Below are 6,000 nucleotides of genomic sequence, written 5' to 3' on the forward strand. Positions count from 1 at the left end.
GAACGCGTTTGCGTCTGCGCGCAACAGCGCCCACGTACGTTCTAATCGAGTCGTTTAACCTGATTACCCGGCACGAGTGAACCCTCTCGGCGTGTCCAGCATGAACATTTTCCAACCGTCTGCGGTTGACTGCTCCACTTTCTGGACTGTGAAAGCAACACCACCTTTAAAGTTCATACGGTCATCCCTCCATTCATTACTTGACAAAGCAAAGTCCTGGCGTAGTACATCTCGTTTCAGTAAATCATCACTGACTTCTTTCACGAATTGGCGCCCCATCATATGGAATACCCAACCCATGGTTCGGCCCGGCAAACGCCAATCCGTCTTCGGGTTTAGTTCGAATTCATTGCAAATACGTTCGTAGGCCCGTCTATTGTACTGGTTGTTTACTGCGTCCCATGCTTTGTCCTGTGGGGCGGGGCACTGATCTCTTTGAGGATACGTCTGACCTGGTAGTACACGTGAAACATGAACACAGACTGACTCAGCGGTCCACGCCCGAGTGTTGGTTAATGCCACACCACACCCGTTGTAGCACACCACACGGCAAAGTTGAGTTGATTCTGCCAGAACTGCATAGGGTTGTTGAACCAAGCGTGGACTGCCTTGACGTTAGTCACCGAAAGCTTATACAAGCTGAACACATCTAAAAGCTGGGAGTCGAAATGCACCCCATCAGCGACCGCGATCTTCATGGGGAAGAAATCTACGTCCAGTTTAGGGTAAAACACTCCAGGGGTAAGACACTTTTAGGGAATACATTTTAAAACTATTATATAATGAGCATATATACTCTAACATGTACATAACACTTCCAGGAATAACGGCGGCGAGGCCGTTCAGCTGACGCTTACGCGATCGATAATACGTCCGGTCAACTCGAAGTCGCACTCTGCGATATCACCTACCTACCGCAATGGACCAACATCAACGCCAGCAACAATAAGCTGTTCGTTAGTGGAGCCCGCAGCCAGATAACTGACGGCTACTACAGTGTGTGCTCGCTAAGCGACGAGGTCTTCAAACCCCTGGGAGCCGAACTCAAGATGAACGACTCAAACGGCACAGTGGTGTTAATCAACAACGGAAGAAACTCCTTGAGGCTTGGCGGCCATTGGCGAGGACACTCGGTATGACGCCTGACGAGATAAAACCAACAACAACCGTCACAGGTACGAAGTTACCCGACCTAGTACCGTACCGAGAGCTGTACATTCATCTCGGTCAGGTGAGCACAACGTACAACATTCAAGGGGGTCACCCTTCCACTATACTGAGAGCAGTACCGGTGAAAACAGAGAAATACAACGACGGTAGAACTGAGTCGTTTTCACGCGGCAGTATAAAGAGGTTGACTCAGGGAAACATACCTGAGCTGATAATATCAGTGTTAGATATAAATCATAATCCCGTGAATATAGGATACCTCAGCTTAACGCTTCACATAAAATGACCAGCGCACAAGGGCCCGGGGTGAAAAAATGCGTCAATGTGGGGATCTCCGACCTCGGGGACACAGCGGATTCGGCGCTCCGGAGTAGATGGTAAATTGTACGCCTTTGCAACTGAAAACAACATTTACAAACGCGTTGAAGTCCCCTCCGGGGGAGCCCTAGGTGATATAGTAGATACCACAAGAGCGACAGTCAACACTCGGTACACCCTAGTCACCACCGGGGATGATAAATGGATAATATACCCATCGTTCGGTGGCAAACTGTTCGACTTAGACGATGTTGAGAGCACTACCGTCGCCCGAAACAAGCCATATACGCTCGTCTTCACCGAAGATGACAAGTGGGTGTTGATACCAGATAAAGACGACTGGTTTCTCAATATTAGGCTCGGCTCCCCCTACGTGTTCACGGATAACAAAGACAACCACCTAAACAAAGTCGTTAACAACGGAACCCTGCTCGTGGCTTACGTCCCGACTCAGAGACGTAGCGTAGCCATCAGCCCAGTCGCCAGTATGGCAGCCCATATGCTATCGGGTAAACCGGGCATGCAAAACGTGACATTGCAGTTGGTGTCTGAATTTGAAGGCGTGGTCAGGATACTAGAGAGTCTACCGGCGAACTCAACACTGATCATCAAAGTCTACCTAGGGGAACCATCGGGGAATGATGTCGAGATCGTGAAGGGGGTCAAACTCGGGTGGGTGAAACGACACCAGTATCACGTTTGCACAGTTTACGTGCGGATGGGTGTCGGCTCCAACACCAGTCTGCAGGGTGTCACCGTGATCGTGGAAAACACGATATCACTAACCAAGATCTTCCTACCTGACAACATACACTTCATGGGGATTAAGTTCACCCCTGAACTATTATCAGAAAACCAGTTGGAAACTATATCATAGTAGTATTATAGCAATGACCAGTCATCGGCCCAACACTACGCTTAATGACCTAGGGGACACGGAGGGATTCGATCAGCCTGGTGAGGAAGGTGGCTCATACATCCTACACTTGAAAGACAACGTGTATAGGCGGGCAGCAATAGCCGATCATCTACCCAAGCCCACACTCGAGGGCCTAGGGGGCACGGAGGGATTCGATCAGCCTGGTGAGGAAGACACCTTATACATCCTACACTTCAAAGACAACGTGTATAGGCGGGTGTCGTTATCAGATTTTAAAGAGCCTGAATGGTTACTCAACTTAACCCTCACTGCACCTTATATCACCTTGAGACAAGATGGTACTGTCTCCGAGCTTAAGAACAATGGCATAATTATAGGATCGTTCGTTCCGGAACTCAAAGGCCTACTTGTAGATGGAGTGGTATATCCAGAATCTAATATATATATCGCACCAATACCAGACCACTCGGGTAACATGTTAACTTCCAGGGAGAAGGTGAAGACAGAGATCAAATTACTTGATCACCAAGAGGTCTTTAGAAATGTCGCGGAAAACTACACATTCATCATAGACGTCTATCTCGGAGATAACCCGTCGCCTGGGAAGTATATTTACATTATGGCCGATATGGTCATAAATTGGGAAGCCAGGTGTAATGGCAAACGTTGCCGTATTACTAAGGTATCGGGAAACAGACCTGTAGCAAGCCTTGATGGAGTTCGTCTCCTTAATGGAAGTAGAGTTAAGACCCCGTTTTTTTACGTGCACACTAATCTAAGTATTATCAGCTTTAAATACATTAGCCGAAGGTTAACTGAAACTCAATTAAAATATCTTTTGTAATATATATTATAGGATGGGCCTGTACCCAGTCGTAGAGGAAGTAGCGAAGACCCTGGAAACCGTAGACGGGTTCCGTTTGAGGCAGTTATGTGATGTGAAACGCCAACTAGAACAAGACCGCGACACGCGTAAAGCACTGTGTAAGAAGTACCATAGAGCTTTCAATATCGTGGACGGGGCTGACACTGCCCTTATGGCAACCAGCATGGGGCTAGGAGCGGCAGGTGTTGGGTTGTTAGCTACCATCGTGGCTACCCCCGTGGTGCTAGGCATTGAAATAACAGCTGGGGTGGCAGGGGTGTTAGGGTTGGTGCTTAAGTTTGCATCACGCAGACTGCATCGTAAGGCATTGAAACACGATGAGATCAGAGTTCTGGCCGAAGCAAAACTGAACACAGTAAGTGAGCGTATTTCCACGGCACTTACTGACAGTAAGATCTCAGAGGAGGAGTTTAGTTCAATCCTCTCTGAACTCACAAAATATAACAAAATGAAACAAGATATTCGGTCCAAGTCTCGTAAGTCTACTATCAGCGAGGACGAGAAAAAAATGTACATAGAACAAGGGGTGAAAAAAGCCCGGCAAGCCTTTATTACAAACACCAAGGAGATCATAGGCGATTCACATTAAACTGTTTCATCGAGGTAAACATGGCATAGCGGCACGTTAGACGCAGCCCAGTATTGGATGGTGCAATCCCAGGATACCAACACACTCCAGCCATACCCCCGGCGCGGCTAGGAGGTCCCGCTATCGTCCCAAACTTTTTCATAGTAGGGGTAATGGTAGCAAGAGCTAAGGGCCCGACCAAAGCCTTACTTGTGAAATAAGGCTTTGCAGAGGCTTTGGTTGAAAGTGGTCCAGAACCCCCATTGTATATACTACTGGCTCGCTGGACTTGGTTGACACATGTCATCGTATACCAATTGCGTAGATCGATGCTCCTGCTGTTGATCACTGGATTGTCTGGTCCAGACTCGATAATTTACAGACCACCACCAATGTTGCTGAATGCGGCGTAAAACTAAACTCACTTTTAAATTTACTTTTACTTACAAACTGTGTGGTTTAGAAATTGATTACGGCAATACCGGGGAGGCTTGTTAATGTTTTCGCCATTCTCAGTGAAATCACCCAGAATTAATTACATATTATCAACTTCATGGTAATGGTGTTAAGTCTTTCCTATGAATGTCAATTTCTCTGAATGAATTGTTATATTTAATTGTTACATTTGTTAATTTTGAAACCTTGTCTGTTATTCTTTCTCGCAGCAAAATACTGTTGAACTGAAACATTGGTACGATGTGTGGCAAGGTTTTTTTTGTTTTTTTCCCCCAGTACGTTTAGGTCAGTTTCAAGAAACACCCTCATATAGTTGCCAAAATTGGCAAGTGCAGCGATAATCCACAGTCAAAAACAGTATGAAAAGGATTAAGCCATTTTAAGACCCGTGAAGATCCGGGTTAGAATTTGTCTTCAGCCACCCATGATTGTCATAAAGGCAACTGACTGACTGAGTTTGGTTTTACGCCGCTTTTAGCAATATTCCAGCAACATCACGGCGGGGACACCAGAAATGGGCTTCGGCGTGACGAGCCAACGCTTTAACCATTAGGCTACCCCACCGCCCCCATAAAGGCAACTAACGGGATCCGTGGTCAGGCTCGCTGACTTGGTTGACACATGTCATCCTATCACAATTGCGTTCATTGATGATCATGCTGTTGATCCCCGTCATATAGCTGACAGAGCCAATCATCCAACCCGACAGAACACCGATATACTGGGAGACATGGCCAAGCCATCCATCCCAAACCATACATAGGCAGTCATGACACCACCAAATATATGTGTGGCAAGGCTCTGACTAATAACTCTTTATGAACACACCAGTGTGGTTTGTTTCCATGTTAGGTCATTAGACCTAAGGCTAAATCCTTAATCTTGATTCTGTCCCACCTATACACCCACATCCACCAAACTGAAGATAATTCCCAAGTGTGACTTGAATCACAACAGAACACAATGAACTTAAATACACAGATTTATTGAAGCAATCATAAAAGCATGGAGAAAAAAATACAATTTTGCGATTTTAGTGCTGATACTCTGAGGTCGGCCCAGCAGCCGTGGCAAGATTCCCATTGGTCCAACACTTGGCATTCCGTCTTCCCACACTCAGGGGCTGGTAACACTTCCCATTGGTCTACTGCTCCTTGTTCCAACTTCCATCACAAGTGTTCTGGAATGACCTTGCATCGGTCCATCAGACCACCAGTACACCAGCCCAACTGTAGACGCAACCGAGACCCCTGTAACATAAGCACAAGCAGCAATCCATGCCATATATGGCCGTAGATAAGCCAAATTTTGAGGACCTAAATAAAGCACTTTGTACGCTTTCATCAAACTCATTTTGCTGGTGGTAAGAAAACATCGTATCGCGTCACGTGAAAGACCAAGAGAAAATTACTTCTGTCAGTGAAGACGTCAAATTTGCAATCAAACATCACTAGACAAGATTATTTACCTTTTCAGTTCTAATTTGTTTTTGTTAGGTAATTTACAATAATCAGCCTGATGAGAGCAATCAGGCTCCTAAATAATTATCAGAGCTACAGATAACTTTTTGGGTCACTGAGTTATGTACTCGCGTGTGTTCATCTCAATTGGGTATCCTAATTTTCCTTTGAGTAACCAAATATATTATACCCACCTCAATCCAACTCAATTGGGTATTTTGCCATTTTCCATTATTTGTGAAAATAGAATAAAGTTTAAATG

This window comes from Haliotis rubra, unplaced genomic scaffold, assembly GCF_003918875.1.
Source record: "Haliotis rubra isolate DU_JTF1 unplaced genomic scaffold, ASM391887v1 Scf225, whole genome shotgun sequence".
Classification (NCBI taxonomy): domain Eukaryota; kingdom Metazoa; phylum Mollusca; class Gastropoda; order Lepetellida; family Haliotidae; genus Haliotis; species Haliotis rubra.